Raw genomic sequence first — 12,027 nt, 5'->3', positions numbered from 1 at the left:
GTGGATGGTGTTCAACCTAAGTTTCTTCTGGCAATTACTCTGATCTGCTCCCTGTCCACATTTTCCGCCAAGGCTTTTGTGGATTCGGGAGCAGCCCTGAACCTAATGGACTTGGATTTTGCTAAATGTTGTGGATTTCCTATGACACCTCTGCGGACACCTATCCCTTTGAGGGGGATTGATGCTACTCATTTGGCGAAAAATAAACCTCAGTTTTGGGCCCAGGTGGTAATGCGGGTCGCCCCAAACCAACAAGAAAAATTGCAGATTTTTGGTGTTGCATAATTCGCATGATACCATTGTTCTGGGGTTTCCCTGGTTGCAAATTCATAATCCAGTTTTGGACTGGAAATCTGTGTCTGTGGTGAGTTGGGGTTGTCGGTGTGCCCTTAGTGAGGCTCCGGTTTTTTCCACCTCTCCTCAGTCGCATGATGTTCCTGACTATTTGGCGGACTTTTATGATGTATTTAGTGAGAATGAGTCTGCGCCTTTGCCTCCTCATATGAGTTATGACTGTGCAATTGAACTGAGCCCGGTGTGTAAATTTCGCAAGGGTCGGCTCTTCAATTTATCTGTACCCGAGCATGAGGCTATGCTATCCTATATTAAGGAGGCGTTGGAGAAGGGTCATATTAGACCATCCTCTTCACCATTAGGTGCTGGGTTTTTTTCGTGGCCAAAAAGGATGGTTCATTAAGGCCTTGTATTGATTATCGTGCCCTCAACAAAATTACTATTAAATATCAGTATCCGTTACCCCTGATTTCTGATCTATTCTCCAGAGTTAAAGGTGCTTGCTGGTTTACCAAGCTTGACCTCAGGGGGGCGTATAATCTTATCCGCATTAAGCATGGGGATGAATGGAAGACGGCGTTTAATACTCCAGAGGGACATTTTGAGTACCTGGTGATGCCTTTTGGGCTCACTAATGCCCCTTCTGTCTTCCAGTGCTTCATGAACGACATTTTCCGAGACTTTGTGGATAAATTTTTGATTATCTATCTGGATGATATTTTGATCTTCTCCAAGGATTGGGATTCTCATGTGGAACATGTTCGGACGGTGTTCCGGATCTTGAGGGAGAATTCCCTGTATGTCAAAGGATCGAAATGCCTTTTTGGGGTACAGAGGATTTCATTTTTGGGATTTATTTTGTCTCCGTCAACTATTGAAATGGATCCGGCCAAGGTACAGGCCATTTATGATTGGGTTCAGCTCACTTCTTTGAAGGCCCTTCAGAAGTTTTTAGGTTTTGCTAATTTTTATCGGAAATTTATAGCAAAATTTTCTAGTATTGCCAAGCCATTGACTGATCTGACTAAGAAGGGTGCTGATGTGTTGAATTGGTCTCCGGAGGCTGTTTCTTCCTTTCAGGAACTGAAGCGAAGATTCACTTCTGCCCCGGTTTTGCGGCAACCTGATGTCTCACTCCCGTTCCAGGTAGATGTGGACGCTTCTGAGATTGGTGCAGGAGCTGTTTTGTCCCAAAAGGATCCTGTAACATCTAAAATGAATCCCTGTGCTTTCTTTTCCCGAAAGTTCTCCCCATCTGAACGTAACTATGATGTGGGGAATCGGGAACTGTTGGCCATGAAATGGGCATTTGAGGAGTGGAGACATTGGTTGGAGGGAGCTAAACATCAAGTCATGGTCCTCACTGACCACAAGAATTTGATTTACCTGGAGTCGGCCAAACGCTTGAACCCTAGACAGGCTAGATGGGCCTTGTTTTTTTACACGTTTTGATTTTGTGGTCTCTTTTCTTCCTGGCACTAAGAATGTCAAGGCTGACGCTCTTTCTAGGAACTTCTTTGCTGATTCTCCTGTGGTGACCAAGCCTGCTACCATCTTAGGCGAGGGGGTAGTTCTTTCTGCCATCTCGCCCGATTTGAGATGTGCTCTGGAAGAGTTCCAGGAGGACAAACCTGAGCATTGTCCCAGTGGAAAGTTGTATGTTCCTGACCAGTGGAAGAAGAGAGTGATGTCTGAAGTTCATTGCTCTGCATTGGCTGGTCATCCCGGTATTTTCTTCTGAGTTGGTGCCCCTGTTTTTGCAACAGGTGGTTCGCTTGCACGGGATTCCTGAGAACATTGTATCTGACAGAGGAGTTCAGTTTGTGTCTAGATTTTGGAGGACGTTCTGCTCCAAGCTGGGAATTCAGTTGTCCTTCTCCTCTGTGTTTCACCCTCAGATGAATGGGCAGACGGAGAGAACAAACCAGACCTTGGAGTCGTATTTGAGATGTTTTATTTCCGCTGATCAGGATGATTGGGTTTCATTTTTGCCCTTGTCCGAATTTGCTTTAAATAATAGAGCTAGTTCTGCCACTTTGATGTCACCTTTTTTTGTAACTTTGGGTTTCATCCTCGATTTTCTTCAGGGCAGGTGGAGCCTTCGGCCTGCCCAGGTGTTGACACTGTGGTGGAGAGAATGCACCAGATCTGGGACCAAGTGGTGGATAAGTTGTCTCTCTCCCAGGAAAAGGCCCAGTGGTTTTCCAACCAACATAGGACCGTTGGTCCCTAGTTTAAGGTTGGTGATATGGTTTGGTTATCATCAAAAAATATCGCTATGAAGGTAGCTTCTGCTAAGTTTAAGATTAGATTTATTGGGCCTTACAAGATTTTGGAGATCATTAATCCGGTCTCTTTTCGGTTGGCTCTTCCTGTCACATTTAAAATCCATAATGTGTTTCATAAGTCCTTGTTGAAGAGGTTTAGTGAACCAGTAGTTCCTGGGGTGGCAACTCCGGACCCTGTATTGGTTGAACGTAGCATGGAATATGAGGTAGAGAAGATACTGGATTCCCGTCTGGCTAGACGGAGACTCCAGTATTTGGTTAAGTGGAAGGGTTATGGTCAGGAGGATAATTCCTGGGTCTCTGCCTCTGATATTCATGCCAAAAGATTGGTGCGTGCCTTTCATCGGGCTCACCCTGATCGCCCTGGTGGCATGGATGATGGTTCGGTGACCCCTCCTCAAGGGGGAGGTACTGTTATGAATTCATTTTCCCCTTCACCATTGAGGTCTGATGAACTCCCTCTTCTGGTGAAGGAAGGTAGTGAGGCTGATTACCAAGCACCTGAGCTGGGAGAGGATGACTGGGCGACAGTGATCTCTGACTGGATATAAGGCAGCCGATGCCCTTCAGCCTCGCTGGTGATTTCTTTGTGGAATTCTAGGAGACCAGTCTGATTCCTGCTCCTCAAAAGCTAAGTTTTCTGCTTTGCCTTTTTGCATTTGTGTTTTGGTTTTAGTTTGCCTTGCTTTTCTGGATTCTGCCATTCCCTGCTGGGGTGAGCTGAATTCCTTTTTGTCAGTTTGCTCTGTCTTCAGAAAATACCTGACTACTGACATAGTCTTTTTGAAGCCTAACGTCTTCAGGGCCTTTTTCCCTGTCAGTCTGTTGGCTCTTATTTTGATAAGGTTTTTCACAGATTGCAGACAGCAGCCTTCCTATCCTGTCCTATCTAGTTAGCTTGGGCCCCATCATTTGCTCAGTCTATCTTTCTATCTGCGTTAGTGTTTTTTCTTCTTGCTTCACCGTCATTATATGTTGGGGGCTGCCTATTGCTTTGGGGTCTGCTCTGGGGCAGTTTAGATTTCCCTTTCTGTCTTTAGGCTAGGCAGTTCTTCGGCTGTGATCGAGGGGTCTAGGGCATCGTAGGAACCCCCCACGGCTACTGCTAGTTGTTGTTGATAGGTTCAGGGGTCTGCAATCCGATAGCTGCCAACTTCTCTGGTTTTCTGGACTTAGCTAGCATTTCTGTTTTTGCCTCCTACGGTGACTCATTCATAACAGTCCTCCATATAGTATAATACTGTCACGTGGACCCGTCCTGTGAGGCACGACCCGCAGGCCGGTAACTAAAACAACAAGACACGACACGTGGGGTAAGGGGAAACAGTTACAATGGTGGGCCCTGCGATAGGGAATGGGGAAGTGGAGATCTCCTGCACTCCGCTGAGTCAGTGTATCCACACTCCTAACGATCCCTAGGCCGGTTCCGCACCAGGCGCCGATCAGGAACCTAAGAACCCTAGCTCGCCCTACACCTATCCCTTTCTAGGGAGCTCGGTGGAGCAGGTACTGGCCCCACCACTGTACTAATACACACCAGGGAAAAATACAAACAGGGGAGCACCACTTAGCTTTGCTCTGTTGCTCTTGCTCCCAGCAACAGAGTCCACCACCAGAATGCAGCTTTCCTCCTGAATAGCTGCCACCAAGCTCTGTCAGAGCTTCAAGGAAATCCCCTCTGTGACTCCTTCCACACCAGGACTCTGACTGTGCTGCAAGGAACTCTCTCTAGCTCCTTCCTCCACCAAGGATGTTTGGAAATGACCACTATCACCAACAGTGATTGCCACACCTGACACTCATTTATAGCAGAGCCAGAGCAATCACACCTGCTTTATGATCACATGCACTAAACTAAAGAAACCAGAGTGCAATGATCCTAATAGCCACCGGGGCAAAATTAGAACTGAAACCACCACAGTGGAATGACCCTAATGGCCCTAATGACCACCGGGGGCAAAACCATCTTTAAGCATCACAGCTTATGGAAAAAAAAAGGTTACTAGTGCATTTTATCTGTCATGATCCAGCATGGATCATGACAAACACACTCCTTTTAGCCCTCCATATATTAAAATACACTCAGTCCTCAATATAATACACTCCTCATAGTCCTCCATATGTTAAACATAGATTTGTTATGTTTATTTTACAAAAACTTGCTGACTCAACATCTAAAGGGGACAAGTCAGCAAGTTTTTGTAAAATAAACGTAACAAATCTATGTTAGGCCACCATAATTCAGATTAAATCGATATCTTTTTTGTAATCCTTTGCAAACGAGGTTCTGCACTTATCTGAAGCTCCCTGACTGACAGGTCAGTCTTGTCTGAGTGACCAGCCTCTCCTGGATTAAATCTCACGCAAGTGTCTTCATTCCCAGCAATGGTTCATGCGCAGTTAAGTCCTGATGAAAAGACAGATCAGAACCATACATCTGCACTACCCCCTCTGAGGGTGGCTGCATTATACTATATCGAGGACTATGGGGAATACATTATACTATATGAAGAACTATGGGGTACATTATACTATGGGAAGTAAATTGTACTACATGGATGACTGGCGGTGTATTATACTATATGGAGCACTATGATGAGTGTATAATAATAATCGAGGTGTGTCACATAATTTTATATCATTGGGCTGTGAAGAAAAAAATACTTATATTTTTACCATCAAAATGTTATTTTAGCCCCAGATTTTACATTTTCACACTAGGAAATGGGTAAAAATTGTACCAAAATTTATCCCACAATTTCTGCAGAATGTAGAAATATTCCATTTGTGACTGTACAGTACTGCTCAATCAAATGGCGAGACACGGAAGGATGGAGAACTATTTGCCTCTTGGAGCATAGATTATTCTAGAATAGTTTGCCGACTCCATATACAAAGCCCCTCAATGCTAGAAGACCAGATTCCCCCTTCAAGTGACCTTATTTTGGAAATTATACACCTTTGGGAATTTAAAGTTGCCACTGCATTTTGACTCCTTTGGTGTTTTCCAGAAACAAACACCAGTGGATCTTGTAGAGTGAAAATTGCAAACTGCTTTTGTATTGACCAGTACATTGTAGTGCTTTTTACATAAGAGTGCCTAGCTCATGCTTGTGTAGACATGCACCCGAAAATTAGCCAGGCTCTCATCACTACAGAAATGCCAAACATGTTGACAGTAAATATGGTTTAGGCACACTGGGATTCCGAAGGGAGGGGGCACTTGGATTTGCGAGCAAAGAATTCACTGGATTTTTTGGGGGAGTGAGGAACTATTTCACTTTTCCAGAGCCTTTGTACTATTAGTAACGTGGAAACCCCCTATATTTCCATTGAAAGAGGATGGACTTGAGTCAGGAATTGCTTTTTTTGTGGATTGATTTGAAGCTGTTATTGGGAACATTTTACATAATGTTTGGGATCACGTTTATCCGGCACTCTACGCTGAACATTTACATAAGGGTTTCCATCTAAATCTTTGAGTAGCGTAATTCAGATGAAACCCCCGAGGGATCCATTCACTGTAATGAGGCAACAGAGTTACTCTGGACTCAGTCTGACCTCTGTATAGTGGTATCCTTTCCAAAGGTGCACAAAACTGTGGTTGATGTGCTTTTATGCACACCTTAAAAGACTAACACCGCCAGATCATAGGTCAGATGGTGTCAACTGTTCCTCCATATGCCTCATTATAGGGAATCTTCTGCAGGAGGTTCCATCTGAATCACGTATTTCAGAGAATTCAACAGAAAACCCGATGTAAGCATTGAGCACAGAGCGCAGGATGAATGTAAGCAGAGTCTTACTGCGATCTTTAAGAAGCAGAATGAAAAAATCATTAGTTGATGGGACTAATTAAGCACAGTAAAAATATACTGCAATAATCTGGTTGTTGTACTATAGTGCACAACTACTCCCTGGGTGGGGTACAGATGGAGGGCGGATAAAGGCGATAAAGCAAGGTACTTAGTCCCAGTATCTTCTCCTACAGAAGAAACATAGCACTTGCTATAAGCGCCGACCACCGGGCGGTGCTCACAACAATCCGGCCAAGACATCCATAGAGGTCTGCAGGAGACCTCTGGTTGTCATGTCAACCCATCGGTGACCCGTGATCACATGGCAGAGATTACCGATGGTGGATTTCCAGCGTGATTTCCGGAAGCACATGTTAAATGTCAGTGTTTGACAGCGCCATTTAACGGGTTAATAGCCGCAGGTTGATCATGATTCCACCAGTGGCTGTTAGAGGCACATGTCAGCTGTTCAAAACAGCTGACATGTGCCAGGAAAGATGTGGGATAAGCGCCGGTGCCCACATCAAAGGGAGGGAGTACGACATCAGCATACATTTACGCCCCATGTCGGAAAGGGGTTAAACACAATTCATATCAAAGAAATGTTACCACTACCACAATCTTAGTATCAGTGGGATCCATGGAAACGTTCTAGCGTTATTATCATATAAATTGACACAGGTCAGAATCGTAAAATTTGGCCTGGTCATGAAAGTGGAAAAACGCTTGGTGAGTGAAGGGGGTTAAGAAAAAAAAGTAGAGTGAAATTGAATATTAGTTTTGGGGCAGACTGAAAAGTCAAATACAACAAGGCTCATGGTCAATGCTCTCTAATGAATCTACTCCATACATTTCTATAATGTGACATTCATAACACTATGGTTTATACTTTACCACTGTGCCCCTTAACGTTTTCGGAGCCTGATTCATATGGAATTTAGTAGACAATACTAGTTTCTTATAGAAGCATTATATCCAGAAAAAGCCACAGTACCTCATGCAGCAAAGCAACTAGTAGTTCCTCGGTACCAACTAAAAATTGTTATCTTAGAAACTATGATATTTCATTCCCATAATATTTACCATGGTAACGTTACTCTGCTACTCCGCTAATGCAAGAAGCACAGTTTCTGCTTTATATGATCTATAACTTTACACAATAAATATGGTATACTCCCTATGTGATGAAAAGTTTATATTTATTTTACTTGGACACAATGCAGACTGTCCAAGTTGAAATTAAATAGCCAAATTACACACAGACACACCACGCAAAACAGCAGGTGTCTAACACTGCTGGCCTCCTAGAAGAGTGTCTCTGGAGTTCTGAGGGCCATCATTCCAGAAACATACCACAGTCCCTCTGCCAAGAGCTGCACTTCCAGGCATTCCATCATAGCATACATGACAGTGGATAAAGTATCATTCGTAGGGTTCGTCAAAAACTGGCAAGGCTTTTCTAGCTGGATGACCAGGATGTTGAAATAGAGTTAAGCAGATTACAACTTATGATTAAATATCAAACCCTGTATTCACACTTTAGTTGGAGCTATTAGATAGACCAGGGCCTTGTTCACACAGTTGTTTTTTTTCTGGCATCTCAAAATGCATTAAAATGCATAACAATTGTTTTGTTTACGGTGTGATTCATGTAATATTTTTTGCCATTGTACATATATTTTCCTGCCTATTTAAAAGTCCTATAAAGACGTCTTCCAACCTAGAACATATTACTTAGATTAAAAAAAAAAAAAAACAAGTGAAAAGCTGAACAAGCAAGGAATATTTCAGCTCTGAAGACAGCAACATTACAAATGCACTTCTGGTCTATATAATGCACACTGTAATTTCCACTACTAAGAATAGGATAGGTAATCAATATCATAACGGTGGTGGCTTAACAACAGGCACCTCTCCTAATCAGCATCCAGATATTAAACAACCTGAGAAGCTGAACATCACCACTCCTTAAAACTTTATTGGATGCTACTGTTTACTTCTGATCAGCTCCTTCTTATTTGAGCTGAAGATTGGGTGGGTCATCAATGTCAAAGTAGTTGAGAACCATAGGTATCCATGGTTATGACCACTGATATAGTGATAGTTAGCTAGTTAATGTAATATACATGGATACTTAACTCCTTTACCCCAAAGAGTGGTTTGCACGTTAATGACCGGGCCAATTTTTACAATTATGACCATTGTCATTTTAGGAGGTCATAACTCTGGAATGCTTCCATGGATCCCCGTTATTCTGACATTGTTTTCTTGAGACATATTGAACTTCTTGTCAGTGGTAAAATTTGATTCATATAACTTGCGTTTATTTGTGAAAAAAAAGGAAATTTGGTGAAAATTTTCAAAAAATTTCGCTATTTTCCAACTTTGAATTTTTATGCCCTTAAATCACACAGATATGGCACACAAAAAACTTAATAAGTAACATTACCCACATGTTTACTTTACATCAGCACAATTTGGGAACCAATATTTTTTTGTTAGGAAGTTATAAGGGTTAAAAGTTGACCAGCGATTTCTCATTTTTACAACACCATTTTATTTTTAGGGACCACATCAGATTTGAAGTCACTTTGAGGGGTATATATGAAAGAAAATACCCAAAAGTGACACAATTCTAAAAACTGCACCCCTCAAGGTGATCAAAACCACATTCAAGAAGTTTATTAACCCTTCAGGTGCTTCACAGGAATTTTTTGAATGTTTTAAAAAAAATGATCATTTAACTTTTTTCACAAAAAATGGCAGCTCCATTTGACTTTTTTGGCTGGAATTGAGAACGGACGCCATGTCGTGTTTGGAAAGCCCCTGATGTGCCAAAACAGTGGAAACCCCCCACAAATGACACCATTTTGGAAACTAGACCTCTTAAGGATCTTATCTAGATGTGTGGTGAGAACTTTGAGCCCCCAAGGGCTTTACAGTAGTTTATAACGTACAGCCGTACAATTAAAAAATCATATTTTTTTTCACAAAAATGATCTTTTCACCCCCAATTTTTATTTTCCCAAGGGTAACAGGACACTAAAAGTTATTGTGCAATTTGTCCTGTCTACGCTGATACCCCACAGGTGGGGGTAAATGACTATTTGGGCACATGGCAGAGCTCGGAAGGGAAGTAGCGCCAATTGACTTTTTTGGCTGGAATTGAGATCAGAAGCCATGTCGAATTTGGAAAGCCCCTGATGTGCCAAAACAGTGGAAACCCCCCACAAATGACCCAATTTTGGAAACTAGACCACCCAAGGAACTTATGTAAATGTGTGGTGAGCACTTTGAACCCCCAAGTGCTTGACAGAAGTTTATAACGCCCAGCAGTGAAAACAAAAAAAATCATATTTTTTCCACAAACATGATCATTTAGTCCCCAAAATTTTTATTTTACCAAGGGTAACAGGAGAAATTGGACCCCAAAAGTTGTTGTCCAATTTGTCCTGAGTACGCTGATACCCCATATGTGGGAGAAAACTACTGTATGGGCACACGTTGGAGCTCGGAAGGGAAGTAGTGATGTTTTGGAATGCACACTTTGATGAAATGCGCGTGTCATGTTGATTTTGGAGACCCTTGATGTGCCTATACTGTGGAAACCACCCACATGTGACCCTATTTTGGAAACTTGACCCCCCCAAGGAACTTATCTAGATGTGTGGTGAGCACTTTGAACCCCAAAGTGCTTCACAGAAGTTTATAAAGTAGAGCCATAAAAGTAAAAAATCATGTTTTTTCCTACAAAAATTATATTTTTCCTCCAATTTTTTATTTTCCCAAGGGTAACAGGAGAAATTTGACCCCAAAATTTGTTGTGAAATTTGTCCTGAGTAGGCTGATACCCCATATGTAGGGGTAAACCACTGTTTGGGCGTATGGCAGAGCTTGGAAGGGAAGGAGCACCATTTGACTTTTTGAACACAGAATTGGCTGGAATAGAGATCAGACGCCACGTTGTGTTTGCAGATCCCCTGATGTGCCCAAACTGTGGAATCCCCCCAATTCTAACTTTAACCCTAACCCCAGCACACCCCTAACCCTAATCTCAGCCCTAACCCTAGCCCTAACCCTAAGGATATGTGCACACATTGCAGATTCTGCTGCGGATCCGCAACAGATTTGGCCCTGCAGATCTGCAGCAGTTTCTGCTGCATTGTACAGTATCTTTATATTCAATGGCAAATGAAAATTGCAGTGCACATGCTGCAGATTTTTCCAAGCGGATTTGCTGCGGTTTTAAATCTGCAGCATGTCACTTCTTTGTGCGGAATCCGCAGAGGTTTGTCACCTGCTCCTTTACCAGGTGTCAAAACGCAGGGGAAAACCGCAGGCTAGTCCGCACTAAATATACAGGTAAAACTCAGGTCATTTGACCTGCGGATTTAACCAAATCTGTGCAAGAAAAATCCGCAGCAGAATCCGCATCGTGTGCACACAACCTTACCCTAGCCCTAACTCTAATCCTAGCCCTAACCCTAGCTCTAACCCTAGCCCTAACCCTAAGCCTAATGGGAAAATGGAAATAAATACCGTACATTTTTTTAATTTTATTATTTTTCCCTAACTTAGGGGGTGATAAAGGGGGGTTTGATTTACTATTTGTGGCGGGTTTTTATGTTTGGCAGCTGTCGCACGCTAAAAGACGCTTTTTATTATAAAAATAGTTTTTCCATCACCATGTTTTGAGAGCTATAATTTTTTTATATTTTGATCCACAGAGTCATGTGAGGTCTTATTTTTTGCGGGACGAGTTGATGTTTTTATTGGTACCATTTTCGGGCACCTTTTTGATCACTTTTTATTCTGATTTTTGGGACGCAGAACAAAAACCAGCATTTCATAAATTTCTTTTGAGGGGTGCATTTACACCGTTCCGCATGTGGAAAAATTGATATAGCAATTTTATTCTTAGGGTCAGTATGATTACAGCGATACCTCATTTATGTCTTTTTTTAAGTTTTGGCACTTTTTATGCAATGAAAACAATTTTATATAAAAAATAATCATTTTTGCATCGCTTTATTCTGCGAGCTATACCTTTTTTATTTTTTCACTGATGATGCTGTATGGTGGCTCGTTTTTAGCGGGACAAGATGTCGCTTTCAGCGTTACCATGGTTATTTATATCCGTCTTTTTGATCACGCGTCATTGCACTTTTTGTTCGGCCGAATGATGATAAAGCATTGCTTTTTGCTTGTTTTTTATTTTTATTTTTTAAGGGGTTCACTAAAGGGGTTAACTAGTGGGACAGTTTTATAGGGCGGGTAGTTACAGACGCAGCGATACAAAATATGTGTACTTTTATTGTTTTTTTATATATATCCAAAAAATGAATTTATTAGGGAATATTTTTTTTTTTATTTAGCATTTTTTTATAAATTATTTTTACACTTTTTTTTTTTTTACCTTATTACATTGTCCCGGGGGGGGACATCACTGTCATGTGTCAGATCGCTGATCTGACACATTGCACAGCACTGTGTCAGATCAGCAATCTGACAGGCGCTGCAGCAGGCTTCCTCGTGCCTGCTCTCTGCAGGCACTGAGGAAGCTGCCTCCCTGCAGGGAAAGAGGCCCCCAGAGCAGCGCAGTACATCGCGCTGCCCTGGGGGTCTCAGGGAAGCATGGAGGGAGCCCC

The 12,027-nt window shown here is 42.3% G+C and overlaps 1 protein-coding gene across 3 annotated transcripts in view; it reads right to left on the bottom strand.

Annotated features, from left to right (window-relative positions):
- The window catches only part of EYA4 (EYA transcriptional coactivator and phosphatase 4), a 619,370-nt gene that overhangs the window by 89,767 nt on the left and 517,576 nt on the right, over positions 1-12,027 (bottom strand). The gene's annotated exons all lie outside the window — the stretch shown is intronic.

This window comes from Dendrobates tinctorius, unplaced genomic scaffold (assembly GCF_039654945.1).
Source record: "Dendrobates tinctorius isolate UK_male_01 unplaced genomic scaffold, ASM3965494v1 ptg000046l, whole genome shotgun sequence".
Taxonomy (NCBI): Eukaryota; Metazoa; Chordata; class Amphibia; order Anura; family Dendrobatidae; genus Dendrobates; species Dendrobates tinctorius.
The sequence above is the reverse complement of the archived record's forward strand: the minus strand, read 5'-3'. Positions and strand labels throughout refer to the sequence as shown.